Source organism: Pan troglodytes, chromosome 2, assembly GCF_028858775.2.
Source record: "Pan troglodytes isolate AG18354 chromosome 2, NHGRI_mPanTro3-v2.0_pri, whole genome shotgun sequence".
Taxonomy (NCBI): Eukaryota; Metazoa; Chordata; class Mammalia; order Primates; family Hominidae; genus Pan; species Pan troglodytes.
This window is the reverse complement of record NC_086015.1, coordinates 128,642,333-128,657,357: the sequence shown is the minus strand read 5'-3', so window position 1 is coordinate 128,657,357 and position 15,025 is coordinate 128,642,333. Positions and strand designations below refer to the sequence as shown.

Sequence of the window (15,025 nt, the reverse complement as noted above, 5' to 3'; positions counted from 1 at the left end):
TAAATAAATAAACACTAAACTACTCTATGTTAATATTTAATAGCCATAATATCCCTAAAAAGAAGGTACTATTCTTAGCTCCATTTGCTAGATGGGGCACTTGACAGCACAGAGAGGTTAAGTAACTTAAGATTGCAAAGCCAGTAAGTGGTAGAGTCAGGATTCAAACCCTGACTTCACTTGGCTTCAGCTGCAGAATCTGTGGACTTAATCACCAGACTAACCTCTAGGCACTAGTAGATATTATCCTCATATTATTTATTTTTTCCTTACCCACTAATATCATCCTGGCCCAAGACCTCATTTTCATTCATTCTTATGTATCTTGGGCCTTTCAGTGGTGTCTTCCCTTGTGCCCCTCTAAACCATAGTTATCTCACAACTGATGAACTTTAGTGCAACCTAGTACCTTCTTTAGATGTTTCTAAGAGGTGCAGGGTTTTTTGTCTCAAACTCAAGAAATTACCTACACTCTATATCCTAAGCAGGAGACAGTAGACTATTCATTAGTTTTAGAATATATCAGTTATCTGGGATGCCCTTTGCCCTCCAGCGGAGGGCTAGGTAAGAGAGAATAAACAAAAAAGCTAAGAAATTTCTGGCAAATAACCTTTCACCTAGGTCCCCAACCCTTCCATTTCCCCAGGCCTGAAGCATATCTGAAGCAGGAATTCAGGGGGTCCCAGGATGTCCCAGGAAAAGAACTCCTTTAGGAACAGGAAAAGCCATATTTTTCTGGGTACAGTAGGAGTGACGCAGTAGAGGCAGGTTCTTGTGGATTAATCTGTAGCAAAGCTATGAATTTAGAGTTTTGCAAAGAAAAGGACAAGTTTATCCTTAAGGTAGAACCAGCTTTGACGAATGGCTAGTGCTGCAGGGAGCCATAAGGATAGAGAAGACAGAACTTCCATCTAGTCTTGAGTCTGAGAATACTAGAAAAAAGGAAGGAAAGAGATTACTAGAGGAGGGTCTGAAGACCTGGTGAAGCAGGAAAGAGATGGAAGTACATTCTTCTCCTGGAAGGAGTGCAAAGACCAAGCCTCAGAACTAATTCCAGAGCCAGAAGAGAGGAAAGAGGCCTTGGGAGTCCCTGAGAATCTCACCCATCAGAACAGCGGTGCCAGCCTCTATGGGTTAGGTCACATCAGAGAAGATATACTGGGGGCTATGGGCTTAATCTGGCCCACAGGCATGTTTTGTCTGACATGCTTTTGTGTTCTTAAAAAAAAACAGAATGAGTTGTCAACATTTAATATTTGTGAGATTTCACCCCAAAACTCAGATTCCTGACTTCTCTTGATTTCCTAAATATTACATTCCCCCTTGGAAACCATCAGCTGGAAGTGTCTGTGCCCTTTAGATTTGCTTGAGCTGTGGACCTTTATGTTTAGGCTAAAACATCAATCTCAAAAGTTTACATGCTGTATGATTCCACTTAGATAACATTTTTGAAATGACAAAAGTATAGAGATGGAGAATAGTTTAGTGGTTACTAGAGGACAGGCATGGAGTTGGGCGAGCGGTTGCAGTGCGGAAGGGGATTTGTGAATACAAAAAGGTAGTATGAGGGAGTTCTTTTGTGGTGATGGAACAGTTCTATGTCTTCATTATAGGAGTGGTTACAAGGATCTGTAAGTGAGGTAAAGTTGCATTGAACCACACACACACACACACACACAAAACAGAACACAGGTTAAGAAAATGGCAAGTAATAAGTTCTGAAGTCTATAGTAAACAGTAATCTACTGTTGTCGATTTCCTGGTGTGAAAGTTGTCACAATCAAAATGGAGTTACTAATGTTAAGAAACCCTGACAAACAGAGCTAGGGAAGGCTGCCTACGAAGAGAGGGTTCTTACATTTGTATACCTGATAACAAAAACTATCAAAAAAAGACTGCAAAACCCACAACCTTGCACAAAGGCCATCACAACCTTACATAAAAAAATACTTCTGCAAGGACATCTCCCCAGCAAATGCCTGTCCAACCTCGGACTGGCGTCACCCTTGTTATTGATCTTTGTAGTCAAGGATAATTATTTCAAAACAATTATGTAATCCTTTCCATTTTTTTCCTTTAAACACCTTTGTCTTCCTTTACATCCCTGAATATGCAGTTAACCGTGATGTGTATATTTTCATTGCCATGCTCTATTCCCAAATAAACATTATTTTCTTTTAGAAAGCCTCTCTGTTATTTAGGTTGACACTGATTTTGATGTCTTACTAGAGCTTTGTAAGATGTCACCATTGGGGAAAGCATGGGACTCTGGACTATTTTTGCAACTTCTTGTGAGTCTATAATTATTTCAAAATAAAAAGTTAAAAAAAAAAAGGAAAAGTAAGTAGGCTGAGTACCTACGGGTGGTGTTTAGGGAAGTGAGCAAGAGGAGCATGGAGAGCCAACCTGAAGCTGAGAAGTTTTTCCAGTTTAACTTATAAAGGACCTAAGCTTGCTCCTCACCATCGCTTTTGCTGTTACTATCCCTGTAGTGCTCTTCGTTCTGCCCATTTTAGACAGCTGTTTCTCTATCGCTTGTTAGGCTGCTGAGCAGAGAACTAGATCTATTCCTAATAGCAAACCAATCAATCCTAGCCCATTGGATGTAACCTCCAGGCCTTGAGCCCTTTTCAGTTATTAGTTTTCCCACTGCCTAATACTGAGAGTCGGCTTTCTTGCTGCCAGAGGTGTTTTTCATTATGACGTCTGAATTTGATGCCACTGCAGGTGCTAGAAGTTGCCAGAAGGCTGTCCTCCAGATAACTGTCCCTTGGCTCTAACTTGTGTCATTGTTTTGTTGCAATTAACATTCAGAATATGTGCAGTCATCTTATTAAAATTTATATTTTTTAATGGAGAAAGCACACAGAGAGAGTTGATTGTGGAGCTGTGGTTTACTCTTGCTCTTAGTTACCTGTGTCTAAATTAAGCTGAACCTCTGGGCCTTAGCTATTTCTAAACAGGCATCATGATTTACTAAGGTTAATGCCTGAGGGAACATTAACCTTGCAGACACTAATCTAATTCAGTGTCATCACAAGTGCATAATGCAGGAGTTTGGAATTTTGCCAAAAAGCACTATTCAAATGAACATTTAGTTGGCAAGGGGTGGGAAGGCGGGTGTGGAAAAGGGAAGGAGAACACCAGAAATGGCTCTATAGATATTTTCATGCCTTTTCTTTTCCCTCTCCCCTCAAAGGTTACGTTTAAGTATTGCAGAGAGGCGCTAAATGGAATTTTCATATTATGAAGAAATCCCAATGAACGCGTTTTATCCCACGGCAAGTTCCAGATGCTCACAATTACTCAACATTCACTGAGCATCTTTTATGTTATATGGCTGACCTTGTGCTAGGGTGTGTACACAAAGATGAGTAATTGTAAACGATGGCAGTATGCAGAAGCACCTCAGGGCGCCTAATGTTAGCTGACGAAGGCACCATTAAGGAGGTCACAGTTTGGCTAAAGGGCCCCCAAAGGATGAGACAACTGTGTAATCCTAGCTCTATAGAGATCATTACCAAGTCTTTGCCATACAGACAAAGTTTGGGCTTCAGGTGAAATGAGAAGGGCAAGGTTCTGCCCAAGAGGGTCCAGGGCCGGATCTCTTGATCTGTGTCTATGCCCACACCCTGCATCTCAGCTTGCAGACACTAATAGGGTTTGCCAGTTTCAAGGGCGCAGGGCTACATCTTCCGGAAAAGGTGGCATTTGAAGGTGGTAAGAGGCCAACGACTGGAGGTGGCGGCGAAGGGCTAGGTAAGACAGAATAAATGAAAAAGCCAAGACATTTCTGGCAAATAACCTTTCACCTAGGTCCCCGACCCTTCCATTTCCCCAGGCCTGAAACGCTCCCGAATCCCCGAGTCCTCGACTTTCCAAGCGCTGGGCATTGGTTAAGGCTGTAGGAGCAGGGAGTCCCCCGCTCTAAGAGAGTTCCTCAGTTCCGATCTTTTTCAAACGGCTTTCCTCCCAGGCCCAGCCTAGGGGGCCTGCGGCTCGGGTCCAGCTTCCACGGCCACCCTGGGCTGGTGACACGCAGGCGCCGGAATCGAAGCCACGCTGTGTCTTTCCAGCCAGGTCTCTGCGCCAGACGAGGGCGGGCGCCGCGGAGCGCTTCCCGTGTGCGGGGCTTCCCACAATGCACCGGGCCGGCAGTGGCGGCGACCGCGGCGGCGCTCTAGCTGCGGCATGTCTGCGTCTCTACTGCTCTGGGAGGAGGAAGAGAAGGAGGAAGAGGAGGAGGAGGAGGAGGGGGAGGAAGAGGAGAAAGGCGCAGGGGTGGGAGCTGTTGCCGAAGCTGCCACAGCAAAAGTTCTCCCCCCTCCCCCCTTCCCCTCCTCTCAAGGCCCCTAGAAAGGTTGGAGCTGCCGCCGCCTGCAGTCGGTGACCGCGCGACTCGGCGCCCGCCCGCGGTAAAGCGCTCGGCCTGGCAGGCCCGGGCCCGGGGGAGGGCGGGGGAGGGGGAGGGGGCGGCGCGCGGGGGGAGCGCGCGGCGGTAACGGCCTGACCCCGGGGGGAGCGAGCCGTGGCGAGGCTGGGGGTGGCCAGGGGGCCAGCCGAGGCCGAGGGAAACGCTGGGGCTGGCTGGGGGACGTGAGGAAGCAGGGCGCGGAGGGTGGGTTGGGGGGTTGAGGAGGGATAATGACGGGGGTGGCGGAGGCGAGAAGGCGGCCTCCGAGGCTGGAGGCGGGTGTCAGAGGTAGGGGAGGAGGTGGGATGTTTGCACGGGGAGGCCGGAGGGTGCTGGGTGTGGGTGTGAAAAGGCTAGGGAGACACCAGGGCTCTGTCCACCGTGCCTGGTGCAGTGCTTTATGCACCGCAGGCCTCAGTCACTGTTGCTGCCGGAGTGTGCTCTTTGGGAGAAGGGAAGGGCAGGGGTTGGAGAAAAGGGAATGCTTGCAGGAAACGTAGTGGGAGTGCGAACAGGGAGAGGGGCCGGAGGAAAGATGCCGGAGAGGTGGAGGAATGCGGGGAGGTGGCTGTGGAGGAGTCTTGAGGATTCTGGGGGGTGTTCATTGTGCAGATACGTTAGGTATTTCATTATGGAAAGAACTGAAGCGTTTCTCAGGGAAGGAAAGAAGGGAGATAGGAGTTCCCGTGAATAGAAAGGATCGCGTTTGAAGCAAGAGGGAGTGCTAAATAGTAGAGAAGATGCAGGGAATGCATAATAGAATAGACAGATGTAGTATAATTAATAAATATTGGCCTGAGTACTGAAGAGTTATTCCAGATGGGCCGGGATGGCCTAGTTCCGAACCTGTGTGGGCTGTTCAGTAGATGACATCTGGTAAGTGTGGGTCTGGGCCGTGGTTGGGGTCACTGAGAATTAGATTTTAGTCTGTAGTTTGGTCTGTGACATTTTAGACGTGCACCAATGAGTATGAGAACCTCTGAAGCAGACCTTGAGAAAGGGCCTGGCCTGTGGGGATTCCTTAGGCTATGGAGCTTCGATTCTAGAAAATTTGAAGTATTAACACTTACCCGAGGTTGGGTAAATACTATCCTGGCAAACGCTGGAATGGAAATTAATTGACTTGGTGGTTTTCTTCACTGCCCAGTTTATCTGATCCAGGAGAATTGGTGCCGTATTATTCAGCCTGGATTGCAGTACACAAGATTATAATTAATGGTGGGGGGGAAGACATGCTTGCTGGCTCTTCTTTAGATACTTCATTTGTAGCTCAAATTAGTTGGCTGGATTGGTTCCATAAATCTGTGGCTGGTGGGAGATCTTCTGCCATTCACAGTTCCTGATGTGAACTGTGAGGGAGTTCTCCAGTGAGAGAATACTCTCATTCAGGCATGATGGTATTGAAGAAAACGTATCAGCCAGCAAAGTGTGGGCCTGCAGAATGGAGGATCTAGAATATCTGTTTTGGTTTTAGGTTGCAAGGAGGTCAGGACTAGTTATCAGAAGGTCTAGGGGAACCTAGGAGACTGGACGACTCTAGAGCCAGGTTGGAGGGAGGATTAGCATCTCTATGTCAGGAAATGAACCAAGCTCTCTCTGGATTTGCTGAGCTCACACCAGACCAGATTTCCAAGAGGGAACTCTGGGCTAGAACCATACTCTTAAAAACTACCCGGATATTATTCACCTTTTATTAAGAAAAAACTATATACAGCTGGGCGCGGTGGCTTATGCCTGTAATCCCAGCACTTTGGGAGGCTGAGGCGAGCGGATCACCTGAGGTCAGGAGTTTAAGATCAGCCTCGCCAACATGGTGAAACCCCATCACTATGTGAAACCCCACCATGCCAGGCTGGTGTCGAACTCCTGGCCTCAAGTGATCCGCCCGCCTTGGCCTCTCAAAGTGCTGGGATTACGGGTGTGAACCACCATGCCTGGCCAGGTCTTTTTTAAACATAGTATGCTGTACTCAATTTTATTGTCATCATGGCATGAGAAGGCTAGTCTTCCTTCCCTTTTCCCTCACCAGCACTGTATATTATCTGTTCTTTTAATTTTTGTAAGCAGAATGCACTTAAATATGTCATTATTGTCTTTCTACCCTTTTTTTAAAATTTTTTATTTATTTTTTTTTTGAGACGGAGTTTCACTCTTGTTGCCCAGACTGGAGTGCAATGGCGTGATCTCGGCTCACTGCAACCTCCACCTCCCGGGTTCAAGCAATTCTCCTGCCTCAGCCTCCCAAGTAGCTGGGACTAAAGGTGCCTGCCGCCACCCCTGGCTAATTTTGTATTTTTAGTAGAGATGGAGTTTCTCCATGTTGGTGAGGCTGGTCTCGAACTCCTGACCTCAAGTGATCCACCCGCCTTGGCCTCCAAAGTGCTGGGATTACAGGCGTGAGCCACTGTGCTCGGCCTCTACTCTTTTATTATAAAATTGTTCTGAGGGAACTTATAATGAAAAACAGCAGCCCCTGTCTCACCTGCCTATTGCAGTTCCACTTTACTGAGGCTGCTACTTTTAAGCATTAATTTTGTATTTCTTACCATGCTTTTTTCCATGTCTCCAAGTAATGGGCATATAATATTATTTCTTGATTTATCAAAATGACATTATCGGAGTCAGAAGATGTTTATGAATGTGTCATTGACATTATCCCCTTTCTCCTCCTTTCTGACCTTTGATATTTATTTTAGTTATTTTATTCAGTGTGTTTATATTTTTAAATAATATGCTTAAACCTTGATTTTAGAATCCAACAATCTTAGGCTGTATCTCTTGATTTCCCCATTGTATTTTAGGGATTTAGCCTAGGTATGGCTTTCCTGAAGTAGAAAGAACATTGACAATTAGACTAAAAATGCTGGATGAGATGATAAAGAGAAGTTTGGATGGACCTATCAGAAAGACCATGTTGTAGGAACCATCTTTGCAGTGTAAGATTTGCTTGTTAGAGATGAAGAGGAGTTGCTTGACAATGATAGTTGTTCATCTTGGAATTAGTTACCAGATTGCAGTATTTTTTTTTTTTTTTTTTGAGACGGAGTCTCGCTCTGTCACCCAGGCTAGAGTGCAGTGGTGTGATCTCGGCTCACTGCAAGCTCTGCCTCCCAGGTTCACGCCATTCTCCTGCCTCAGCCTCCCAAGTAGCTGGGACTACAGGCTCCCACCACCACGCCCGGCTAATTTTCTGTATTTTTAGTAGAGACGGGGTTTCACCGTGTTAGCCAGGATGATCTCGATCTCCTGACCTCGTGATCTACCCGCCTCTGCCTCCCAAAGTGCTGGGATTACAGGCATGAGTCTCCGCGCCCGGCCTGATTGCAGTATTCTTTGACAGTCTTCTGGAGAGTTTTAGTGTGGGAAATCTGGAAATGCATTAAAATGACCCTTGAATGTTTTTTCTAGGGTTCTGTGGCAATTCTTTTTTTTTTTTTTTTTTTTTTTTTGAGACGGAGTCTAGCTTTGTCGCTCAGGCTGAAGTGCAGTGGCACAATCTCGGCTCACTGCAACCTCTGCCTCCTGGGTTCAAGCAATTCTCCTGCCTCAGCCTCCTGAGTAGCTGAGATTACAGGTGCCCGCTACCACACCTGGCTAATTTTTTTGTGTTTTTAGTAGAGACAGGGTTTCACTGTAGATGGTCTCGATCTCCTGACCTCATGATCTGTCCGCTTCGGCTTCCCAAAATGCTGGGATTACAGGCGTGAGCCACTTCGCCCTGCCCCCCCCCCTTTTTTTTTTTTTTTTTTGAAACAGGGTCTCACTTTGTCACCCAGGCTGAAGTGCAGTGCGCATGTTCCCGGCTCACTGCAGCCTCCACCTCCTGGGCTCAAGCAATCCTCTCACCTCAGCCCCACAAGTAGCCGGGAATACAGGCATGAGCCACCACTCCCGGCTAACTTTTTTTGTATTTTTTATAGAGACGGGGTTTCGTCATGTTGCCCAGGCTGGTCTTGCACTCTTGGGCTCAAGTGATCTGCTTGCCTCAGCCTCCCAAAGTGCTAGGATTACAGGTGTGAGCCACCGTGCCCGGCCACAATTCTTATGTTTTTATTTTTAGGAGGTAATGGATTGGCATATACATGTGTTTTTTGGGGGGATGTAGTAGGGAGAGATGGGAAATGTGGTAAGAGGAGGATGAGGATGAGGAACAGGGTCTGATGGAGGTGGTGATACATTTTGAGGAGGCTGAAGAAAAGGTAAAGAATTTTGAGGGGGATTTGGATATAGTTAATGTGAAGGAGGTTTACCTTATGGTGATGAGACTAAAATTTTTGTCATTTTTAAGGAAATTAGCATGTTTAAGTCACTAATATGTTGGGAATGTGGTAGGAAAAAACTATACTGGGCCCAATCTCCTCTGTTAGGTTAGAGTCATAAAATATTAGTGTTTTTGAAATTTGTGTATGAGGTGCAAATCACTATGGTGGATGTTGGGAGATTAGAAAGATAATTACTCCACTTCTTTTTGGGAGTCTAAGTAATGGCAACTCTTGAGAGTCTTCCTTACTTTCAGTAGTAACAGTATTCACATGTAGTTTATGTATTGCTAAATTTTGTATTTGTGACAATTATTCTCTTTGTTTTGCAAATGGTACATTGTAACCTGTTCTAGAGCAGAGACTTCCTGTAGTCTCTAGGGAAACTAACAGCAGGTTGATTCTTAAGTGCTTAATAAATACCTGTTGAATGACTGATAGAAAGTAGTGTTCACTGTTAGCGATAATAGTGGGATTGTATGAAATTGCTGAGTACTTTGGGGGTATTGTAGACAAAACTGTGTGTGTGTGTGTTTGACAGCGTGAAGGACAAAAGGGATATCTGGAGAGGACCTTTAGATTTAAGGGAAGAAGACAGACTGGATTAGAATGGAATTGCAGTGGTTCTGTAACAACTTGGAAGAGGTGGGACCAAGGGGTCTCTTCTAAATTTGAAGCTAGTTTAATCTGGAGTAAAATCTGGTCTGTAGCAGGGTGCTGGTTTAATTTAGATTTTTTTTTTTACCTCAGGCATAAATGACTGTTTTAGGACTGTCTGGTTTAATTCTTTTTTAGGATAGTAAAAATAACAGATAAGCTTCTTCTCTCAAGGAATTTATAGTATTTACAATTTTTTTTTTTTTTGAGACGGGGTCTTGCTCTGTTGCCCAGGCTGGGGAGCAGTGGTGTGATCTCAGCTCACTGCAGCCTCCGCCTCCTGGGTTCAAACAATTCTCCTGCCTCAGCCTCCCAAGTAGCTGGGATTACAGGAGCGTGCCACCATGCTCAGCTAATTTTTGTATTTTTAGTAGAGATGGGGTTTCACCATTCTGGCCAGGCTGGTCTTGAACTCCTGACCTCAGGTGATCCTCCCACCTTGGCATCCCAAAGTAGTATTTACATTCTTTTGAGAGAGAAAGACAGTTGTGAAATAATTCAGTTATGGTATAAGATTTCAGAAAGTTGATTTTTAAAAACAAATATCAAAATTATATCTCCAGATAAGAACTTTTATATTTTGGTGGTCATTTTCAGTAGCAGTGTTCAGAATGTTTTTAGAACACCTTTTCTGAATTAACTTCTGAGTACAATTCTATAGAATTTTCCTATTTATTGAGTATCTAGTGTGTGCTGTTGGGGGAAGGGGTCTATAAAGGTGAGCGAAACATGGTCCCTGTTTGCTAGGAGTTCATAATCCCTTCAAGAGGCACACTTTTTTTTTTTTTTTTTTTTTTTTTTTGAGGTTGCAGTATTCTTTGTCTTCTGGAGAGTTTTAGTGTGGGAAATCTGGAAATGTATTAAAATGACCCTAGAATGTTCTTTCTAGGCTTCTATGGCCTTTTTTTTTTTTTTTTTTTTTTTTTTTTTTGAGGCAGGATCTCACTCTGTCACTCAGGCTGGAGTCCGGTGGTGCGATCTTGGCTCACTGCAACCTCCGCCTCCTGAGTTCAACTGATTCTCGTGCCTCAGCCTACCAAGTAGCTGGGACTAGAGGCACACACCAGCATACCCAGCTAATTTTTGTATTTTAAGTAGAGACACGGTTTCACCATGTTGGCCAGGCTGGTCTCGAACTCCTGGCCTCAGGTGATCTGCCTGCCTTAGCCTCTCAAAGTGCTGGGATTACAGGTGTGAGCCACTGCGCCCAGCCCAAGAGGCACACTTTTGTTTGTTTGTTTGTTTGTTTTTTGAGATGGAGCCTCTCTCTGTCACCCAGGCTGGAGTGCAGTGGCGCCATCTTGGCTCACTGCAACCTCTGCCTCCCAGGTTCAAGCGATTCTCCTGCCTCAGTCTCAGAGTAGCTGGGACTACAGGTGTGCACCACCACTTCTGGCAATTTTTTGTATTTTTTAGTAGAGATGGGGTTTCGCCGTGTTGGCCAGGCTGGTGTCGAACTCCTGGCCTCAAGTGATCCACTCACCTTGGCCTCCCAAAGTGCTGTGATTTCAGGCATGAGTCATCACACCCGGCCAAGAGGCACACTTTTAAATAATACATGGTATAATCTTATTCTGAATGGTCTTATTGATGACAGATCTTTTTACTTTGAAATTTTGATTTTTAGAAATGCTGAAGGTTAGTCAATATGAAATAGAGTGAATGAAGAATAGTTTTGCCTTAAATCCAGTTAATCACAGAAACGGGAATAATTTTCTTGGTTGACTTATTAGCTGATTTTGAAAACACTCCCAAGGAGGAAGTTGGAAATATTTTGAACAGGGGTGATAGCTTCACATGTAGTTAGTTAGGCACTACATAAATGTTGGTTGAGTGCATCAGATGGTTGGATGGATGGAGTGAATAAATGAGTAAGTGGTAGCCTTCCAAAGTAACATATTTTAAAGAGGACCATACTGATTTGAATGTGTAAATAAATTTTTTAAAAAACTCATTTTTCTCAGATGAAATAAATTCTGAGTATGTTTGTTAATAATTTTATTACCTTGAGCAAGATAGTTTAAGTTCACAAATGAGTTTTACAGACAGTAAGTGCTGTAGGAGTTCAGGGAATGGAGAAATGAACATTGGCTAAGGTTTGGTGAAATGATTTAAGTGAACCATACTTATATTTGAAAAGATTCCTTAGGGATCTCAGAGAGGAACTAAATGACTCCAAATTCCTCTTGCAGCCCTAAAGTGAACCTAGAGTCTGGATCTATTTTTGTCTGAATGCTTTCTGCCTGTTTCATTTTAGCTACTCCTACTGGTTTGTTCCTTTCAGATTCACATTTGTTGGTAGATGTTGAGCCCCCTGAAACAACTATGGGGTCTGTTTTCCATCTTCGTATAGTGTAACTTTTAGTTGTTCTTTTATGAGCCTGTACCCCACAAATTACTTGGCCTTCATGAGAGAAGAGCATGAGTCAACTTGGCCCTGTTATCCTGGCATTTTCCTGCATGCTTTTCTCACAGCTGCTTTCTGAATTACGGAATAGAATAGACAGAACTGAGGGCATGTGTCCAGTAGACACGAGCTTGTTGAATGAATGAATGAATGAGATATTTGAGATAATTTAGGAGATCTGAATTGTCTATATGTTTTATGTTTCTTTTTCATTTATTCATAACCTGCCTTTTTCTACAAAGGACTTAACAGGGCTGCCAAACTATATGCACTAGCAATGAATTGAAATAATTCAATAAATCTGGTTAAAGAGATGATGAAGAAAAGAAAAATCTGTTTAAAGAATATAGATCAATGTGTATCGGTGTTAGAGAATTAGGAATAAGGTAGAAGATAAGCAGATGGGGAAGGAAAGGTGGTATCTGATAGAAAGCGTGATTCTGAAGGAGGGAAAAGATTACTGAAATATGACAGGCTATCTTTGGAGGAAAGCATGAGAAGATGGAAGGTAAAGAGGATTATTTGAGAGGGCTGTTTTGAGGAGGAAGATGGTAAGGCTATTTGAAGGATAAGAGTCAACAGAAGTTTGGAATATAGTAGAAGTTATTAAATTATGTTGATTTATAACAAGGTTTCAGAAAATGATGGGATGAGCTTTATTTAACAGATAATGCACATTTGTTATATGCAAAAGCATATAATGCTTTGCTGTCAGGAATAAAACCTTTGGGATTTATATTGTGGTAGGGCAGCTGGACTTGTGCACAAATACCTGTACTATAATCACGAATATATCTGTGAGTCACAAATATACCAAATATTACTGAATTTAAAAGGCAGAAAATGCATTTGATTAGGAGAAAACCTGAGACAGAATTTTAAAGGCATAAAAGTGGAATTTTAGCTAGTCTTTGAAGGGATTGATAAGATTTTTTTTTTTTTAAGTTTTGGATTGATAAGATTTTGATTGGCAAAGATTACTGAAAGAGAGCATTCCTGCCTGAGAGATTAGCGTAAGCAAAGGCTTGGAGGTGAGAAGCCCAGGAGATGTGGGGAATGGTGAGTTAGGTTTTAATTTTTAAACTATGACCTATAGTAAGAAATACATGTCACACTTCTATCTAATATATGCATGTATGAATGTTTGTGTGTGGGTAAAACAAGAAGTTTCATAATACAGTAACTGTCCTTAACAGTGGCAGGTGCAGTTGGATGTTATCTATTTTGTTTGACTAAAAAGAAAAAAAGCTGGCCAAGGGGGAAGAAAAAAAAGCTGATTGTCACTCATTAAACTGATTTCATGACCGACAAAATAATTAATCACAATCTATAGTTTGGAACGCAGAGAGTTCATGAATAAGGTATAATACAAGGTAGGAGAGTCAGTTGGGGTTGGGTTGAAAATGGATGGCCTTGAAAGCTAAGCTAAGTAGTTTGTATTTGATATGATGTAGTGTTGTGCTTGGTAAGCAAACAGAAGCTGGGTTTTAGTCTTGGCTCTTCTGTTTATCCACTGTATGATTATGGAGAATTATTTCCTTTCTGAGTTTCCATTTTCTCATAAAATTGATAATCATACTTTCCTGGCAAGGGTTATGGTGAGGATGTGAGAATTAAAGTATGTTAACATATGATTAAAGTATGTTAGCAGAAATCATTAGTGTATAGCTGTTGAACTTTTCTGAGTAGAGAATTGAGCCAAGGACCGTATATTAGATAGCTGGCAATAGCTATACCTTACTGGATAGATTGCGGGTAATGTGGTGGTAGAGTAAGATTGTATGTGAAAAGACCAGTTAGAAAACAAAAAGACCAGTTAGGTGGCTACTGGAGATATTAAGAAGGGCTTGAATTAGTTTGATAGCAGTAGGATTAGAATATGGGAGTGGAATGCAGTTGGAGGTAGGGAAGAGGGGAAGATGACTAGAAATATTCTATTTATTTATTTATTATTGAATGAACGAACGTGAGGCTCTTGATCTGTTGCCCAGGCTGGAATGCAGTTGTGTGAACGCAGCAGCTCACTGCAGCCTCTACCTCATGGATTCAAGTGATCCTCTTGCCTCAGCCTTCCGAGTACCTGGGACCACAGGCATGTACCACCACGCCTGGCTAATTTTCAATTTTTTTTGTAGAGATGTGGTCTCACCATGTTGCCTGGGCTGATCTCAAACTCTTGGGCTCCAGTGATCCCCTCCCTCAGCTTCCCAAAGTGTTGGGATTACAGGTGTGAGCCACCATGCCTGGCTGACTGGAAATTTAGAGTTGTAGAAATATTCAAATGGCAGCAGCTGAAATTGGATTATATTTTTGGGTAGTTTAGTGCAGTACATTAGAGTATAGTTTTAGTTTCTTTCATGTAGTAGGTGCTCAATTATTTGTTGAATGATAGAAACTAAATACGTGAACTGTGGGATGAATTGTGAGTAGAAGCAGTGATGGGTGGATATGAGAAGGAGGGTTAGACTGGAGGATACTTTGATGGACTGCCAGAATTTATTCATTCAGGGTATATTTTTATATTTACTGTATGCAATGGACTGCCAGAATTTATTCATTCAGGGTATATTTTTATATTTACCATGTGCAAGGTTCTATGGTAGGGAGTGTGAAGGATACATGTTTATATATGACACAGTCCGTGTTCTTCAGGAATTTATCCAGGGACAAAACATACACATCCATCTATGACACAAGTACTGTGGCAGGTTTGTTCAAGGTTGGCTTTGTGGAGAAATTGGTGCGAAGCTTAGACCTTGAAGGATAAATAAGATAATAGGCAAGAAGGTGAGGGTTGGCTTTCCTAGAAGAAGGAGTGATATGAGTGACAGTGAGCAAAGTTCAGGACATGTTTAGGGGTTGGTGGTCTAGATTAGCTATAATTTAGGGTTCATGTTGAGGAATGGAGGGAAATAAAGCTGGGAAGTAGGCAGACTATCTCAAAAATTCAGGCTAACTTGGATTTTGAAAATGTATTTATTGAGATAAATACAGTAAAGTGCTCCAATCTTAAGGGCACTTAGGTATAAATTTATGTAGCCACCACCCAGTTCAATATACAGGACATTTCCAACTTCCAGAAGGATGCCTCATGTGCCATTTCCAAGCTGATATCTCATCCAACCAAAAATAACTATTATTCTGACTTTTGTCATAACAGAGTAGTGTTGTGTGTTTTTGAATTTTGTATAAGTGGAACCCAATTTCTGTGTCTAGTTCCTTTTTCTCAAGGAGCATGTCTGTGAGTTTTATCCATGTTATGTTTGGCTGTTTATTCTTTTTTCATTG

At 43.0% G+C, this 15,025-nt stretch overlaps 1 protein-coding gene across 14 annotated transcripts in view; it reads left to right on the top strand.

The window, feature by feature from the left end:
- Window positions 1-4,138: 4,138 nt before the first annotated feature.
- Window positions 4,139-15,025, top strand: part of ZNF148 (zinc finger protein 148) — a 149,539-nt gene continuing 138,652 nt past the window's right edge. For 2 of the 14 annotated variants that reach the window (XM_063807060.1, XM_063807059.1), the window contains exon 1: window positions 4,139-4,415. The gene's annotated coding sequence lies outside the window, so the exon portion shown is untranslated. Of the gene's footprint in view, window positions 4,416-4,503; window positions 5,291-15,025 lie in introns of those variants that run through there. The other 12 variants (XM_063807067.1, XM_063807068.1, XM_063807061.1 and 9 more) reach the window with 9 other exon arrangements.